Genomic DNA, 19,421 nt, shown 5'->3' on the forward strand with positions numbered 1-19,421 from the left:
CACAATTCTAATCTTTTTGGCTCTATACACCACCACAATAGATTTGAAATGAAACAAACAAGATATGCTTTAACTGCAGACTTTCAGCTTTAATTTGAGGGTATTTCAAATCAGGTGAACGGTGTAGGAATTACAGTTTGTATATGTGCCTCCCACTCTTTAAGGGACCAAAAGTAATGGGACAATTGGCTGCTCAGCTGTTCCATGGCCAGGTGTGTGTTATTCCCTCATTATCCCATTTACAAGGAGCAGATAAAAGGTCCAGAGTTAATTTCAAGTGTGCTATTTGCATTTGGAATCTCTTGCTGTCAACTCTCAATATAAGATTATTATTATTATTATTATTATACAGTATTTATATAGCGCCAACAGTTTACGTAGCGCTTTACAACTTGAGGGTAGACAGTACAAGTACAATACAATTTGATACAGTAGGAATCAGAGGGCCCTGCTCCTTAGAGCTTACAATCTAAGAGGGGAGGTCAAGAGATACAAGAGGTAATAACTGTGGGTGATGTGCTGATTGAGAAGATAAATGTACAGTTGTTAGGTGGGGGCCAGATAGGCTTCTCTGAAGAGATGAGTTTTCAGGGATCGTCTGAAAGTGGATAAAGTAGGAGAAAAACGGACGGATTGGGGTAGAGCATTCCAGAGGATGGGGGAGGCTCTGGAGAAGTCCTGAAGGCGAGCATGGGATGAGGTGACAAGGGAGTTTGAGAGCAGGAGGTCTTGGGAGGAGCGAAGAGAACGATTAGGTTGGTATTTTGTGACTAGGTTAGAGATGTAGCTAGGGGCCAAGTTGTGGATGGCTTTGTAAGTTATAGTTAGTATCTTGAATTTAATTCGGTGACTGAGTGGCAGCCAATGGAGGGATTGGCAGAGGGGTGTAGCAGACGCTGAGCGGTTTGTGTGGTGGATGAGCCTGGCCGCAGCGTTCATGATGGACTGAAGTGGGGATAGCCTATTTAGAGGTAAACCAATGAGGAGGGAGTTGCAGTAGTCAAGGCGGGAGATGACCAGGGAGTGGATTAGAAGCTTTGTGGTGTCAATGGTTAGGAAGGGGCGTATCTTGGAGATGTTGCGAAGACAGAGGCGGCAAGCTTTGGATAGTGATAGAATGTGGGGTCGAAAGGTTAGTTCAGAGTCCAGGATTACACCTAGGACCTTGGCGTGGGGAGATGGGTTGATAGTTGAGCCGTTGATCTTGACAGGGAGATCAGGGGAAGTGGCACCTGAGGGAGGAAATATCATGAGCTCGGTTTTGGATAGGTTGAGTTTGAGAAAGTGATGTGACATCCAGGCTGATATGTCTGCTAATAAGTTGGTAATGCGTGAGGAGACAGATGGAGAGAGCTGGGGGGTGGAGAGATAGATTTGGGTGTCATCAGCGTAGAGATGATATTTAAAGCCGTGGGAGGCAATCAACTGACCCAAGGAGGTGGTGTAGATTGAGAAAAGGAGAGGTCCGAGAACAGAACCTTGGGGGACCCCAACGGAAAAAGGAAGAGGAGAGGAGGAAGTAGAGTTGTAAGTGACACTGAAGGAGCGGTGGGATAGGTAGGATGAGAACCAGCGAAGAGTGCAGTCAACGGAGACCAAAGGAGTGGAGTTTTTCGAGGAGGAGTGGGTGGTCCACTGTGTCAAAGGCAGCAGAGAGATCCAGGAGAAGTAGTACAGAATAGTGTCCATTGGCTTTAGCCATTAGTAGGTCATTTGAGAGTTTAAGGAGAGCAGTTTCCGTGGAGTGTTGAGGGCGAAAACCGGACTGAAGGGGATCAAGAAGTTTATTCATGGTCAGATGGTCACTTAATCGGTTGTAGACCAGTCTTTCAAGAAGTTTGGAGGAGAAGGAGAGTAAGGAGATGGGACGTAAGTTGTTGAGATTGGTGGGATCCAGTGAGGGCTTTTTTAGTATGGGGGTGACTAGTGCATGTTTTAGAGAGTTTGGGAAGATGCCACAAGAGAGGGAGAGGTTGAAAATGTGAGTTAGAGAGCGTAGAATCGAGTCAGGAACAGGATCCAGGGGGCAAGTGGTTAGATGAGTGCTAGATAAAAGTTTAGCAGCCTCAGTAGTAGTAGCAGGGTTGAATGAGGGAAGTAATGACTGTATCTGTGGACATGGGGTGTTGCATGGGGGAGGTTTTTGCGCATTGGCGATCTCCTCATGAATTGTATCAATCTTAGTTTTGAAGTGATTGGCAATCTCCTGGGCGGTGATTGAGTTGGTGGGTGGAGGCAGTGGAGGACAGAGTAGAGTGTTGAAGGTAGAGAAGAGTTGACGTGGACTGGATGAGAAGGTGTTGATGAGTGTGATAAAGTAGGTCTGTTTGGCAGTGTGAAGGCAGGAGTAGTATTTTAGGAGGGCAGATTTATATTGTGTGAAGTCTTCCTGGGTCTTAGTCTTATGCCACAGGCGCTCAAGAGCGCGGCTACGTTTTCTGAGACTTCTGGTGTCATCTGTTTGCCAGGGTTGTAGCAGTCGGGGCCTAATTCTGCGTGTAGTGAGGGGGGCCAGCTTGTCTAGGGAGGAGGACAGTGAGCTGTTGTAAATGAAAGTAGCTAGGTTGGGGCAGGACAGGGGGGAGATTTTGTCATAGAGGTGATCAGTAGCAGAGTAGAGAAGAGAAGGGTTGAGGTGGCGAAGGTTTCTGCGTGTAACTGTTGGGCGGTTGGAGGGAGAAGAGGTGGAAGACAAGGAGAGAGCAAAACTAATGAGGTGGTGATCAGAGAGTGGGAATGGATTGTTGGAAAGGTTGCACGGAGTGCACAGATATGAGAAGGCAAGGTCAAGGGTGTTGCCGTTGGAGTGGGTAGGAGCCTGTATCCATTGCTTCAGGTCAAGCGATGAGGTTAGACTGAGAAGTTTAGAAGTAATAGTAGTGTTAGTGTTGACAGGGATGTTGAAGTCCCCAAGAATAATTGTGGGGATTTCAGAAGAGAGAAAGTAGGGTAGCCAGGCAGAGAAGTCATCAAGAAAGGCTGATACCGGTCCAGGGGGCCGGTAGATGACAGCAATTCTTAGAGAAATGGGAGAGAAAAGACGAATGCAATGTGCCTCAAAAGAGGAGAGTGTCAGAGAGGGAGGTGGGTGAAGAACCTGATAGGTGCTGCATGGGGCTAGAAGGATTCCCACTCCACCTCCCTTCCGTCCACTTGGTCTGGGGGAGTGAGTCCAAAGAAGGCCCCCATGGGAGAGGGAAGCAGGAGAAATAGTATCCGATTCATGAAGCCAGGTTTCAGTAATGGCAAGTAGGTTAAAGGAATTTGTGATGAAGAGGTCGTGGAGGGCGGTGAGTTTGTTGCAGACAGAACGTGCATTCCACAGGGCACAGGAAAAGGGGGGGCTGGTTTTGGAAAGAGGAATATGGACCAAGTTCTGTGGGTTGCGGCTCCTGCCAGAGGGTGTAGGGGGATGGGAGCGTTGGGCAAAGACAGATGATGGTGGCCCAGGGTTTGGGGATATGTCACCAGAGATTAGGAGAAGCAGGAGGGTGAGGGAGGTAATGTGGGACTGTGATTTATGTGAAGGGGCATGTCTCAGAGTACTGGAGGTTTTATCAGTGTATGGATGTAGAATGAGCGAGAGTTGGTAGGAGCAGTAGTAGGGGGAAGACAGAAGGCAGGGTGATATGTATAAGCAGGCGGGTGGAGAGGGGGGGTGAAGGTAAGAGAGTTTGAGGAGAGAGGACAGGAGTGTCAGAAGCAGTGGTAGAGAGTGCATGTTACAGAGTGGAAGGAGAGCTTAATAGAGAGACGGGTCACCTGCAGTCTGTTAGCTGCTTTCCAGTGCAGATTGCTGTATTTGTTTGCTTCGTGCAATCACTGAAGTGCAGAGAATGAAGTGCATATCACTTGTAGAAAGAATCACTTAGAGAAAGAAGCCTTAACGATAGAAGCCCCTGCAATGTGCTACCCCAGCAATGTGCTACCCCCTTAAGGATGCTCAAATATATACTGTTATAAGGGTGGGGTTGAAGTTCGTTAATTAATCATGAGTGACTATAAGAGTGCCTAGCAATCAAAGTGAACTTTTTGCTTCAAAAGTCAGAATAGCAAGAGGCCAAGACAAGATCAACACATAAAACTTAGGTAAGACAGTCCAGAAAAACAAATAATGTCATGGTTGTTCGCACAGGGCAACAGATAGAGAAGGCCACATACCAGAGAGACACACACACACAGAGACAGCAAGCAGATCCCAATTGCAGTTAACGGTGGAAGATGTGGATGAGCTGACACATACCAGAGAGACACACACACACAGAGACAGCAAGCAGATCCCAATTGCAGTTAACGGTGGAAGATGTGGATGAGCTGACACATACCAGAGAGACACACACACACAGAGACAGCAAGCAGATCCCAATTGCAGTTAACGGTGGAAGATGTGGATGAGCTGACACATACCAGAGAGACACACACACACAGAGACAGCAAGCAGATCCCAAAGATCCAAAGAGCTGTCACTATCAGTGAAGCAAGCCATCATTAGGCTGAAAAAACAAAACAAACCCATCAGAGAGATAGCAAAAACATTAGGTGTGGCCAAATCAACTGTTTGGAACATCCTTAAAAAGAAAGAACGCACCGGTGAGCTCAGCAACACCAAAAGACCCGGAAGACCACGGAAAACAACTCTGGTGGATGACCGAAGAATTCTTTCCCTGGTGAAGAAAACACCCTTCACAACAGTTGGCCAGATTAAGAGCACTCTCCAGGAGGTAGGTGTATGTGTATGGCTGCCAATGGAACTGTTTCTCTTGTATTTATTGATGATGTGACTGCTGACAAAAGCAGCAGGATGAATTCTGAAGTGTTTCGGGTAATATTATCTGCTCATATTCAGCAAAGTGCTTCAGAACTCATTGGACAGCGCTTCACAGTGCAGATGGACAATGACCTGAAGCATACTGCAAAACCAACCAAAAGGTTTTTTAAGGGAAAGAAGTGGAATGTTACAAACAATGGAAAAAACACATGGATTAGAGTCATCCGCACACCCCAAACAGTATTGTGAAAGAAAAATTGGGAAATCCCCCAAGGGGTTTTTTAGCAGCAATTATGATGTATACATCAAAAAGAATAAAGATATAATAAATATATAATAAAATCATTTATTGTGCAAACAACAAATTGCAGGTCATTTATCGAAATTATTATACAAATACAGAACTCTGGTTTCGGACATATCTCAGAATATTCCATCTGAGTTTAATACAATGCATATAAAACATAAAATCAATTGGTTGACAGACATCCACATGAATATCTGACGCGTTTCGACCTGTGCTGTTGCGGTCTTCTTCAGGGGATTGTATTCTGGTGAAATATATCAAAAAGTTTTCAATATTCCAACACCTTGTATCATACTAAGAGCTATATGTATATATATATAATGTTGTTATATTTACCACTCAAAGGATGAGTTTCGAACAAAATGTCACATATCCAGAGATTTCCAAAAAGAAGACACTGATCCAGGGATCCTCATGTGTCAATTCCCACCCCTCCGGGTGGGTACCAGCATCAAAGAGCTTGCAAGAAGTCACACCTCGTTGGGACAGCATGGGGGGGGGCGATGGATGACACCTGAGATATATTGTAGTAAATAATTAAGTATTTTGTTATTTAATTATGATGTCCTAGCACCCAATGAGCTATGTCCCCACCTATATAAACAAGTATAGGATTCTTAACTCGATATATGTAAAGAAGGATGCAGTATGCTGAACTATGCTATATTTCTAATGCTATATCTAGGTTGTCTTATTGTGGTTTCCTAACCAAGGGGAGGATGCAATAAAGGGGATAAAGAATGTATTGTTTATCAAATAACATATTGGCTATAAGTAAGTATAAATGAAGTGAATGAGTGCATGTATCAAAGGGGTGAACAAAAAGTGTTTAAGTGTGTAGGTGAAAAGACATGAGTGTGTAAAGGTGTGAGTGGGTGTGTGAACATTGGGGTTTTTATTTTTTCCTATGTATAGAAATTTAGAGAAAAAAAATGTATATTCTTTTATAAAACATATTCAATAAAATCTAATTCCTTCATAAATTTAGGCCAAAATGTATTTTGCTACATGCCTTTGGTAAAACAAAAAAAAAAAAATCCCAAGTATATAATAATTGGTTTGTGTGAAGTTTATAGCATCTACAAACTATGATATATACCAGGGTTCAAAATTTCAAGTCCTGAGCCACTAGCCAGGCCCTAAAAGTTACGTGCCACCAGTTACCCCACCCAGCCACTACCCTGTCCCGCCCCTAAGTCCGCCCCTAAGTCCACCCCTAAACACGTCCTTGTAAATTATCTCATAAAATTCCAGTGTTAAATGTTTTATAGAGTATTTAGTTCCAAAAATAAATATTAACAATAACTTTAACAATATTAACATAAAGCATATCAGTACCCATCAGTGCAGCCTCATCAGTGCACAACAGTGCAGCCTATCAGTGCCCATCAGTGCAGCCTCATTAGTGCCTATCAGTGTCAACTCATCAGTGCCCATCAGTGCAGCCTCATCAGTGCAGCCTCATCAGTGCCCATCAGTACAGTCCCATCAATGCCCATCAGTACAGTCCCATCAGTGCAGCCTCATCAGTGCCCATCAGTGCAGCATACCAATGCTGCCTTATCAATGCATCTTCATCAGTGCAGCTTATCAGTGCCACCTCATTAGTGGCCATCAGTGTGGCCACATCAGGGGCCACCAGTGCAGCCTATCAGTGCCCATCAGTGCAGCATATCAGTTCAGCCTTATCAGTGCAGCTTAAGAGTGCCACCTTATCAGTGGCCAACAGTGCAGCCTCATCAGTGCCCATCAGTGCAGCCCCATCATTACAGCATATCAGTGCAGCTTAAGACTTCCGTCTAATCAGTACCCATCATTGTCGCCTCATCAGTGGCCACCAGTGCAGCCTCATCATTGACCATCAGTGCAGCCTATTAGTGCCCATCAGTGCAGCATATCAGTGCCAATCAGTGCAGCATTTCAGTGGTGCTTTATCAGTGCAGCCCCATCTGTGCAGCTTATCAGTTCCGCCTCATCAGCAGCCATCAGTGCTGCCTCATCAGTGGCTATCAGTGCACCATATCAGTACCCATCAGTGCAGCTTATCAGCGGCCATCAGTGCAGCCTTATCAGTGGCCATCAGAGCAGCTTATCGGTGTCCATCAGTGCAGCCTCATCAGTGCTTATCAGTGCCCATAAATGCAGCCTATCATTGCCCATCAGTGCAGCCTATCTTTGCTCATCAGTGCAGCATATCATTGCCCATCAGTGCAGCATATAAGTGCCCATAAGTACAGCCTATTATTGCCCATTAGTGCAGCGTATCATTGTCCATCAGTGCAGCATATCATTGCTCATCTGTGCAGCATATCATTACCCATCAGTGCAGCCTATCATTGCCCATAAGTGCAGCATATCAGTGCCATTAATTGCAGCATATCATTGCCCATCAATGCAGTATATGATTGCCCATCAATGCAGCCTACTATTGCCCATCAATGCAGTATATTATTGCCCATCAATGCAGCCTACCATTGCCCTTCAGTACAGTATATACCCATCAATGCAGCCTACCTTTGGCCATCAATGCAGCCTACCATTGCCTATCAGTGCAGCCTATCATTGCCCAAAAGCCAAAAGTGCTGCAGGGAGGAATCGGAAGGATCCTGTGCTCCTGCTCTCTGCAATCGGCATTTGATTGCTCAGTTCTCAGTGTTAGAGCCGGTGGAGGACAGATGCTGCATCGGAGCGATGCTGCATCCAGCTAAGTAGGTATGATTCTCAAAAAAAAAAGACATTCCCGTACTTTTCTCTTTTAACTTTAACACTTTAATTGCTGTTACATTGATGATCACATGATTCCTGACTGCCGAAAGTGGCTGGGTACCAGGATCTGCAATCCACAGTTTCCAGTGGACACAGTGTTCGTGGGAGTGGCCTGCTGCGAGACCCTAACCAGGAACAGACTGGATTACGTATAGTAAATGTACTGTGGGCAGTCGGCAAGTGATTAATGACTCAACTTAAAGGGGTTGTGAACCCTCATGGGTTTTCACCTTCTGTGGTGCTGCAGCCCCCCCGAGCCACCGTTTTACTAACCTGACCCTTCTCTGGCCGGGAACGAGAACACCAGCTCTACCTGGTGTCTTGTGTCCTCATTGGATAGATTGATAGCAATGCAGCCATTGGCTCCCGCTGCTGTCAATCAAATCCAATGATGCAGCGTCAGGGGCGGGGCCGAGTCCTGCATTCTCTGTGAATGGACACAGATTCGGGACTCGGGAGTGTGCCCGCACTGGTGTCCACCAAGGAGAGAGCTTCTCCAACATGGACACTCGATGTGGGGAGGAGTCACCAGCGCCACTGAGGGACCCCAGAAGGGGATGATCGGGGCCACTCTGTGCAAAACTAACTGCACAATGGAGGTGATAGGGTTGAAATAATGACTTAGAGTTCCACTTTAATTGTTTCTGCTTTTTCTTACCTGTGTACGTATCAATTGTTCTATTTAAATTGTTTGTGCTCTTTTCTTACCTGTGTACGTATCAATTGTTCTATTTAAATTGTTTGTGCTCTTTTCTCTTCTGTGTACGTATCAATCTGTATCTAGATGGAATTTGGAACTGCTGAATAATCATTACATGTTCGCTGATAAGAAACTCTTTGTACCTTAACCTCATTTGGTAATGCCGATAAGATTACTGCTTGTAGAACTGCCTATAAAAGAAGTAAAGGGAGCAGTCCTTTATGCTGAGAACTGTGATACAGACATACCTGACTCCGTGTCATCTTTCTTATAGAAGCAATAATTTGACAAAGCAATATAAACTTAAGCAACTTGTTTAAGAGTTGCCCCTAACATTTTGGCACCCGGACGAGGGACTCACCGATGATACTACAAGAGGTGGCTGAGCTACGCTGACGGAACAAAAAGGAATAGGCATTCCGGGAACCACAGATCAAAAAACCTGGCCAGGTAAGAAAAAGCTTTATTTTTCTTATATTCTGTGCTCCCCTGATTTGTGCCTATCCGTTCTGTCAGTTACGGTTCTCCTGGTTTTAAAACACCAGCCTCTGTAGTGGTGAGTCTAGAATTACTGCATATTTTAGTTTATATTGCTGGAATTATTTGTTTTGTTTGTTGTCTGTGTCTGTCTTGTCTGTCTTGTTGAGAAAGTGAATGAGCCTTGTCAAGGATGGTATGAGTTAGAAGGGGATTGCCGAACTAAGCAACGGAATGCGCCTTACCTCACATGATTGGGAACTTGAGGGCTTGTGAGCTTGGGGGTCTGACGCTTATGCTTAACCTCACATCTAACTCATAAACCATAGACGGGTTGAGAGTATAAGCCCTGTCTGCTCCATAAAGCAGGGATAAGAGTGCATGAGAGGGATTCCCAGATACGAGGGAGGGAATAAGATCTCCATAAAGTCCGGAGATCTAGTCGGATACCTGGCCACTTAAAGGAATGCTTGTATATGTTGTAGCCGCATTTTTGTATATGTTGTAGCCGCATTCTGGTTTGTTATTGGGCTAGCATATAAAGTAAGTATTTGTTATTGGGCTAGCATATAAGGTAATTCGGTTTCAGAAATCTCATTCCGGCAGAGGTTTTTAGTATTCTAGCACCCTAGGAGGAAGGCAACGAGGAACTAGTGTAACTTAGCTGGTTTGTTATTGGGCTAGCATATAAAGTAATTATTCATTCTTGTATATGTTGTAGCCGCATTATATTGTACACTAAGTGTCCCACACGCTACCTAGGCAGGACTGTTAGAATGGGCCAGAGGAACACAAAACCCCGTCAGGGAATTGTGGCGCACTATACGGTGCCACAGATAATTAAGAACATTTATGGGAAAACTGAAGCACAGGACTTAAAGGATGTCCTTCGTAAATTTAAGGTGAAAGGAGCAGCGGGCTTAGACCCGGATGTATGGAGTGAAATAAAAAGGGACAGACAAGGAGAGGTGTTAGAGAAGCAATGGATGCGTCAGGTTCAATGCTTAATTAAGGTCTCAAATAGAGCGAAAGAAGAGGGGTGGAAATATAATCCAGATTGTGATGGTTGGGATATGAAAGATAGAAGAACAAAAAATGTCGAGGCTCCCAGCTCAGCCATCCCACCCCCATACACTGACGTAGAACGCAAACCACACAAGATATATCCTGTACTTGAGGGGAGAGGATGGGTTTGTCAGGATTGTGGAGCACAAAACCCAGAATGGGCAGTAGAATGTGTGCATTGTGGGGCACAAAAACCTCATCCAGAAACTGTAGCTCCCGTACGCACTGATACACGCATTGTTCAGGTAAACAATCCAGAATTTGGACAAGCAGCCCATCCAAATGCCCCGCCTACTGTCACTCGTAGAATGCAAATAAGGACTTGGGCACCATGGTCGGCAGACACCCTTATGGCATTAATCCAGAGCGCCCCAGACCCGGTAGCAAAGCCAGCTGCTTTTTGTAGATTTGTGATACAGTTAATGAATACACATGAAGCGACCTGGCAGGATGGGGAGGATCTATGCAGACACAAAATGACTCTGACCCTGTTTAACCAGTTTATGACAGAAATAGGTCCACACAGACCTGCAGGACAAGTTGATGGGGATGGCAACCTGGAGGCAGGACATGTCAGACATATAGACTCAAGGGCCCCTTTTATTGCTAGATTAGAAGCTTTTTGTCAGGCAAAACAACAGGAGAGGGGGTCCATATCACCCATGAAGCAAATGCCAGGACAGACTGTATCGGAATTTTACTTATCTATGGAAAGTATGATGGCAGATGAGGGATTGGACTTGGCCCTGCCAGTCACAATCCGAGCCTTCAATAGACAATTTATGGAGGGATTAATTCCACAGATAAGTGAGAGACTGAAAGCCTGCACACCAGAGTGGAGGGCAACTAGAGATAGAGGGACGTTGTTACAAAAAGCGCAAGGCATAGAGGCGGACTTAGCAGAAACCAAAGGGAGAAAATCTCATGCTATCAACGCACTCGGGGGTTCCCAAGAGCAAGGTAGAGGTTCTTTTCGCAAACCCCTTACCTGTCACTACTGTAACAAGATTGGTCACATCAGACGCAACTGTAGGAAAAGAATAAGGGATGAAGGAGAGGAAGGTGTTGATTCTCCAGTTAATCAGAGAAGGAACCAGCCCAGGGACAACAAAAATAGTCATATCAGGCAGCAGGGAGATGGTCCACGAGCATGACTCGCCCCGGTTTTAGCAAAATCCAAAACAACAATGCTTAAGACAAATATAACGGTTGGTAATAAGAAAATCTCTTGTTTAGTCGATACAGGAGCTTCACGCTCGTTACTTTCTGATTCTGAACTACTCCCTGGCCAAAAATCACCTGACACTTTACTAATAACTGGATATGATGGCATTTTAGCCGACGCCCCGCTTACAAAACCTCTGAAAGTTAAAGTAGGAAACCACATGTTCCTTTCACGCTTTCTGGTATCCAGAGGAGCCCCCACTAATTTGTTAGGAGCTGACATTTTGCAGAAAATAGGAGCTAACATTACCTATCACCCAGATGGCACTGTCACCTTAGCTATAGGGGATAATCAAGAACACATGGAGATGTGTAACCTGATACAATACCTAGAGGAGGAATCGGAATTGTCCGGCCCACCTCCTTCAGACTTAGATCAGATTTTGTCGTCCCTTCTAGGAGAACTATGGGAAAAACATCCAGCTGATGTTGGACTTTTGCCCATACCTCCGGTTACCCTACAGCTGATTCCAGGAGCAGTGCTTCCCCAACAAAAGCAGTATCCACTTAGTGCACCCCAAGAGACGGCCATAGAAATGCAGGTCCAATCCTTCTTAAAAAGTGGAGTTCTAAAAGAGGTAAAATCACCGGCAAACACTCCCTTGTACCCGGTTAAAAAGAAATCAGTAGCCGGTAGTCCGGTTAAGTATAGAATGGTCCAAGACCTTAGAGCGGTCTACAAAATACTAGCCCCGATGACACCTTTAGTACCCAATCCACATACATTACTGTCACAAATACCATCAACCAGTATGTACTTTACGGTTATAGATTTAGCGAATGCTTTCTTTTCCGTCCTGCTTGCTGAAGAATGCCAACTTTGGTTCGCATTTTCAATCAAAAATCGGCAACTAACCTGGACACGCCTACCTCAGGGTATGGCGCATTCACCTACCTTGTATTCGCAAGCATTGCAAACGGTGTTGGGAGAATGGGTACCACCAGATTCCTGTGTATTGTTACAATATGTGGATGATTTATTGTTATGCTGCCCTGACAAGGAAACTTGTTTGGCCACCACCCTTAATTTGTTGCGATTTTTGGCAGAAAAAGGTTGCAAGGTTAATAAGAAAAAGTTACAAGTGTGTCAGGAAAAAGTTATCTTTTTGGGACATTGTATATCACAGGGTACGAGACATCTCACTGAGGAGAGGGTTCAAGTGATAAAGGGAATGTTACCGCCACGGAATTTCAAACAATTGCGTATGTTTTTAGGTATCGTGTCATATTGTAGACAGTGGATACCACATGCTAGCGCTTTGATGAAGCCATTATACGATTGTTTGAAAATTGTACCGTATATGCTTACAGAAGTAGCTTATGAATCGTTTATCACTTTGAAAAAGTTGTTGATTTCTGCCCCGGCTATTGGTATACCAGATTACACCAAGATATTTAATCTGTACATTGCTGAGATCACTGGACACGCCACAGGTGTCCTGACACAGGCACATGTAAAACAAAGACCAGTCGCTTACTTTTCAGCAGCATTAGATCCAGTATCTAGAGGTTCACCGTCTTGTGTACGGGCGGTAGCTGCAGTGTCAATTATCATAGATAAGTCATCAGAGATTGTTCTAGACAATCCAGTCGTAGTGCATACCACACATGACATACATGCAATCTTGTCTCAGGTACAGCCCAAACACATTTCAATGGCTAGGCAATTAAGGTTACAGTGTACTTTAATCTTACCTCCAAATGTCACTTTTCAACGCTGTACAACCTTAAATTTGGCCACCTTTTTGCCTCTTCAGTCACCAGATTTGGCAAGGGGGAATGATAGTACTAATAGTACTAGTGAGAAAAGAAATGAGGACACTGACACTCTTTTGTTTAAGGAAGTAGATGAACACGATTGTTTTCAGCTCATGGAACAGGAGACAATGGGATTCCCACACGTTACAGATACACCAATTTTAAACGCTGAGTACACCTTGTATATAGATGGTAGTAGGTTTGCTGATGACAAAGGTAAATATCACACAGGGTATGCTGTAGTGACTGATACGCAGGTAATTGAAGCACAGGCCTTACCAGCCCACATGTCAGCACAGGAAGCAGAATTAAAAGCTTTAGAACAAGCCTTAGAATACTTAAAAGGACGAGAAGGGAATATTTACACTGACTCTGCCTACGCTTATGGTGTAGCGCACGATTATAGCCACATATGGAGGGCTAGAGGTTATCTGACAGCAGCAGGTACACCTGTAAAACATGGAGAAGGGATTAAGAGAGTCCTGAACAATCTTCAAAAGGTTAAACGAGTAGCCATTATGCAGATAGCGGCACACACGAGCGCAAAAACAATTGAGGCAAAAGGAAATGCATTTGCAGATTTGACTGCAAAACAGGCAGCTCTAGGGGAAGGAAGCCCTGAGACCTTAGCAGCGGTAGAGGTGAGTATCCCAGAACCAACATGGCAGCAGCTGAGTAAATTACAGGAGCAAGCAGGGGAGAGCGAGAAAGATAAGTGGGTCAGAATGGGAGCAGCACCAGACCTTGACAATGTATGGAGGGAAGGGGGCAAAATATGCCTACCTGCCTCTCTGTACCCAGCAATGGCAGCGGCAGTTCACCTACCCACACACGTCAGTTCCAATTCCATGTATAGGATTGTGAACCAAGGATGGCTCGCCCCTGGATTCAGTAGCACTGCAAGAAACTACTGTGCAGCCTGCCAAATCTGTCTCCTGAATAACCCAGGACAGAAAGTGAAAACCCCACGAAAACACCAGGTCCGGGCCCAATACCCCTTCCAGAGACTGCAAATTGATTACATACAAATGCCTAAGAGCGGCCCCTTTGAATTTGTCCTCGTGTGTATCGATTTATTCTCAGGTTGGCCCGAAAGTTATCCAGTAAAATCAGCTACAGCTAAAGCCACAGCTAAGAAACTGATCACTGAGTTAATACCTAGGTTTGGTCTTCCTGAAACCATAGAATCAGATAGGGGGACACACTTTACAGGAGAAATCATGCAGAACGTGATGACCATGTTAGGGGTTCAACAAAGTTTTCACACCCCTTACCACCCACAGAGTTCAGGATCAGTGGAGAGAGTAAATGGGACAATAAAGTTAAAAATACAAAAAGCCGTGCAAGAGTTAAACAAGCCTTGGCCAGAATGCCTGCCTCTGGCTTTATTCTCTATAAGGTACACTCCAACAGGAAAAACAGGATTATCCCCATACGAAATACTTTTTGGGAATGCACCTAGATTAGGTTTATACTTTCCACAGAGTATGCAATGTGATACAATGTGATACAATTACAACAACCTCTAACTAAGATCCACAAAAGTGTGTATTCTTCTCTTCCAGACCCTAATTCAATAACAGGTACACATACGCTGCTACCAGGGGATTATGTATATGTAAAGAAACACACCAGAAAGACATTGGAACCCAGGTTTGAAGGTCCTTACCAAGTACTCTTGACCACAGCCACCTCAGTAAAGCTGGAAGGAAAACCTACCTGGATACACGCATCACATTGCAAGAAACAACCCGAGAAAACAACATGATGAAATATCTACTTACATATTTTTTGTTGAAGATTTTTGTTTTACAAATATATGCATGGACTCCTGGTATTAATGTACTTGAAGTAGAGGAAACAACAACTTTCGAATGGGCTATAGATGATCCTAAAGTAGCAAATGATTATTGACAAAGGTAGACTAGTACATCTTTCCTCACAGATACAACAGGAGACTGCACCACATTGGTGGGATATATTTAGTGGAATGTCTTCTACAGCAACCAATATCTTTCACTGGTTGTTAAGTCCAATGGTAATTATTATTCTAATATTAATATCACTTACAATCACAAATATATGTGTATACAGGAAAATAAATAGGAAAATTAGGAGAATAGACAGGGTATACTGATAAATGTGTATTGACATTACCCTACTCCTATAAAACTCCTCTTCTTGAATTTTAAGATGTTGGTAATACCTAGGGGGATGGGTTCTACCCCTCGGACAACTCGCGGTTAGGGAAAGGACTCTGGGGAAAAACTGACTAGAACTTATTCATGAGGACCCAGGGGGAGGGAGAGGATGATGTCAAAGGGGGAAATTGATAGGGTTGAAATAATGACTTAGAGTTCCACTTTAATTGTTTCTGCTTTTTCTTACCTGTGTACGTATCAATTGTTCTATTTAAATTGTTTGTGCTCCTTTCTTACCTGTGTACGTATCAATTGTTCTATTTAAATTGTTCGTGCTCTTTTCTCTTCTGTGTACGTATCAATCTGTATCTAGATGGAATTTGGAACTGCTAAATAATCATTACATGTTCGCTGATAAGAAACTTTTTGTACCTTAACCTCATTTGGTAATGCCGATAAGATTACTGCTTGTAGAACTGCCTATAAAAGAAGTAAAGGGAGCAGTCCTTTATGCTGAGAACTGTGATACAGACATACCTGACTCTGTGTCATCTTTCTTATAGAAGCAATAATTTGACAAAGCAATATAAACTTAAGCAACTTGTTTAAGAGTTGCCCCTAACAGAGGTAAGTATGACATTTTTTTTTTTTTTAAACAAGGGTTTACAACCCCTTTAAACCTACATATGAAATTGAGGCTCATTAACACTTACTTGGTATAACTGGTGACTCTACATCTGACTCTAATCTTACAAAATCCCTGACTTTGTGCAAGTGTCAGAACTGATGCTGGTTTGAAGCCAAAGTGTAGTAATACTGATTTGATTTAGATTTTTCTTCTGTTCACTTTGCATTTTGTAAATTGATAAAAAAAAAACTATTAAAATATATATTTAAAAAGCATTCTTACTTTAAAGCACACCTGCCTAAAACTTTTGCACAGTACTGTATATATACAGCGTGCACTCTGCTACACCTGCTAGTGGTTTACTGCATAAAAGGTACTGTAAGGCTTTACTGTTTATGTTATTCATGATTCAAATAGTTCTTGGTTTATACTGCTCCTTTTCCTGTGCTGCTGATAGCTGTTAGATCTAGCTTAAAGTTTTTTTTAATAAAAATAATAAACATATCATACTTACCTGCTCTGTGCAGTGGTTTTGCACAGAGCAGCCTAGATCCTCCTCTTCTCGGGTCCCTCGCCAGCGCTCCTGGCCCCTCCCTTTTGCCGAGTGCCCCCACAGCAAGCAGCTTGCTATAAATATTGAGACACGGAAGAGCAATTTGGCTCCTCCCCTCTCTCTCCTCATTGGCTCACTGACTTTGGCAGAGGGAGCCAATGGCACCCGCTGCTGTGTCTCAGCCAATCAGGAGGGAGAGTCCCTGGACTTCGAGGTTCTCGTGCAACATTGCTGGATCGAGAGGAAGCTCAGGTATTAGGGGGGCTAAGGGGGGCTGCTGCACACAGAAGGTTTTTTTTATCTTAGAGTAGAGAATGCATTAAGATAAAAAAAAACCTTCTGCCTTTAGAACCACTTTAAGTGCCACGGTAATCTGAACTAACCGCCATATTATAGTCTGGTATTCGTGTCAGTTAGCTCATTGCATTCAAACAAACTTACTGCTCTTGTGTTTTGCTTTCTTACGTTTGCTTTGCAATAATATACTTACTTCCTTTGTTTACAGTCAAATAGTCTGGTGTCTTATTTCATATGCTGATACAGTTGTGGTAGTATATTAATATCTAAGCTAACATACAGGTCCTTGCAGCACACTATTCTAGAACCAGGTGTATCAGAGAGGACGAAACGGTTTATGGAGTCGTGGCTAAGAACAGAGGACCCTTTAAACCAAGCAGCTCCTGCAGGGATAGCTATGCATTAGTTTAAAAGTAATATACTCACATATAAAAGTAAGAGTTTGCAAACAGAGTCACCCAGTAGAGGCCGGCACTCCTTTGTTCTCACAACTCTGAAATGCCTATGCTCTTCCTCCACCCAACTCTTTTCAACTGCCTTCATCCTAATTAGTTGTAGGGGGGAGGGAGGAAGAATGCCCTGACATTAGTGGTCAATGGGGGGAAAAATCAGGGTGTGGGGGGGATTGGTGCTGGGGGGGGGGTGACGGGGCAACATTTATAGTTGGGGGGTGGGGGAATTTGTGCTCAGCATAGGGTGGGGGGAACAATTATGCCCATCCAGGGGTGGAGGGAATAAGATAATTCTTTTTTTTTTTCCTTAGGTGGAAGGAAAGAAAATCACTAGATTCCCCCATCAACACAGTCACAATAATTACTGCTAGTGACTACAGCTGCCGGCAATAATTGTATGTAAAAAAATCTGACTGGCTGGCGGTACCCAAGTTGATCGAAGGGTCGACTTGGGTACAATCAACCTGCCCATACATGGATCAAAATTCGTCCGGTTCAGCAGGGACCGAATTTCAATCCTTGTATGGCTGGCTTAAGACTCAGCAAGGTAACGATAGTACCCAGTGGGAGAAACAACAATGCTAAAGGGGGGGTAGGGGTTGGTGCAGTGAGGGTCGCGGAGCAGTCCTGCATTGTACCTATGCTGAATATTCTGAACTGTGCACTCTGTCAGGGCTGGGCTCAGGGCTCAGGGTTCAGCCCTTCCTTCTCTGAGCTGACCGCTCAGCTGTCGGCTAATTGCCAGCTCCTATCTCTCCACAGTGACTCACCTGGTGATGATATCCAGCTTGTTAGTCCTGCCTACTTAAGCCGTCAAGCCCAGATGATTTCTGCCTTCACCTTGGTCACATCTCTATAAACGCTCTCCTGTGTTTTTGTTAAAGACTTGCTTGGCTGACATTCCTTCTGGCTCCAGATCCTGCTTGCTGTTCTACTACACTCATCTCTGACCCCCTGACGTTTTGGCTTGTCTGACTATCCTTTCCAATTCCTGAACTCTGGCTATGTTTTGACTACGTTTACTCTGCTTACCTTTTTTTATTATTATTAAACAAGTGAGATTTAACTGTACTACACCAGGGCATGTCCTGGCTTCGTCCCTTGTCCTAAACACTTGTGCTGATGTATGTCCTGCATTCGGAAGGACAGGCTGAGCTTCTCCCCACTCTACTAGTCAACGTACCTCTGTTACCTCCCAGTAGCAGAATGGGGTTCTGTCGAGCACATAGCGCGGGCCTAATGTGTTCTCCCACTTAACTCTTCTCTTCCGTTCCTAATGACCATGCCATAGATCTCCATAATGCTATTCCATTCCCGGTGACTGGCAGAGACAGACAGCTAGGAAAGAAGTCGAAGCTCCACCCCCTGCTACTAAAGAACCTGTTACCTAACCAGGTACCACGCCAACGACTGCCTGACTAGGGCAGCTGGTTGTCACCTAAATATACAATAGGCCACCTGCCTACAGGGTGCCCAGCAGTAGATGGGAGGAACCATATTTGCCGTATAGGTTTGGGAGTAACAATAGTGCTTAGCAGATTGCAGGAGAACATTAGTGCCCAGCAGGGGTGTGGTGGAGAACAATAGTGCCCAGCAGGGGTTAAGGGGAGACAATGGTGCCAAGCGGGGGAAGGGGAATAGCAATAGTGCCCAGCAAGGTACAGGGGAAGATTACTGTCCCGCATAGGTTGAGGAGGAACTATAGGGACATTGGTGTCAGAAGAAAACACTTACCTTGAACAAAAGTCTGTACCGCATGCTGCTGCTCTCTTTCCCCCTTATCTCTGTTGGAACGTTACAGACTCTGTGAATCAGGAGATTACTCTGCCGCACAGAATCTGCAGAGAATTGGAGAACTTATCTCCGGGACACAGTCTGGATTCTGCAGGAAAGTCCTGGAATTTAACCACAATCCCAGTGCCCTGCAGAATCCAGGATAGTTGGGGGGCATGATATATCGCAGGTTACCAGTCTTTAGACTGTGTGGAGTAGGTGAGGTTTGGTTGTTCTGACTCAACTACAAGGCCATAAGCTTTATCTCCAGTGACATTTAGGGCTTATACAACCTGGTGATCTACTTATCCCATGCATCAATTCAGACAGTTTAACTCGATAGATAAACTCATGTTGAGAAGACAAACGATGAAGCCTTTCAAATGTTCAGTTTGATGAAGGATACTCATAGGTAGAAAAACGTTGATGTTGTAAGCCACACGGAAAGATGTATACACCATGACAGGGAATAGTGGAACGATACCATAGAGAAGGAAGGGGGAAGAGTTTAC

The 19,421-nt window shown here is 44.3% G+C and overlaps 1 long non-coding RNA gene across 1 annotated transcript; it reads right to left on the bottom strand.

The window, feature by feature from the left end:
- Positions 1-5,185: 5,185 nt before the first annotated feature.
- LOC141113011 (uncharacterized) lies at positions 5,186-19,421 on the bottom strand. Its single transcript, XR_012236698.1, has 4 exons — positions 19,316-19,421; positions 14,850-15,078; positions 5,412-5,589; positions 5,186-5,319 (listed from the first exon to the last, which is right to left on the bottom strand). It is a non-coding gene; the product is annotated as an uncharacterized lncRNA (long non-coding RNA).

This window comes from Aquarana catesbeiana, linkage group LG11 (genome assembly GCF_042186555.1).
Source record: "Aquarana catesbeiana isolate 2022-GZ linkage group LG11, ASM4218655v1, whole genome shotgun sequence".
In the NCBI taxonomy this organism is placed as follows: Eukaryota; Metazoa; Chordata; class Amphibia; order Anura; family Ranidae; genus Aquarana; species Aquarana catesbeiana.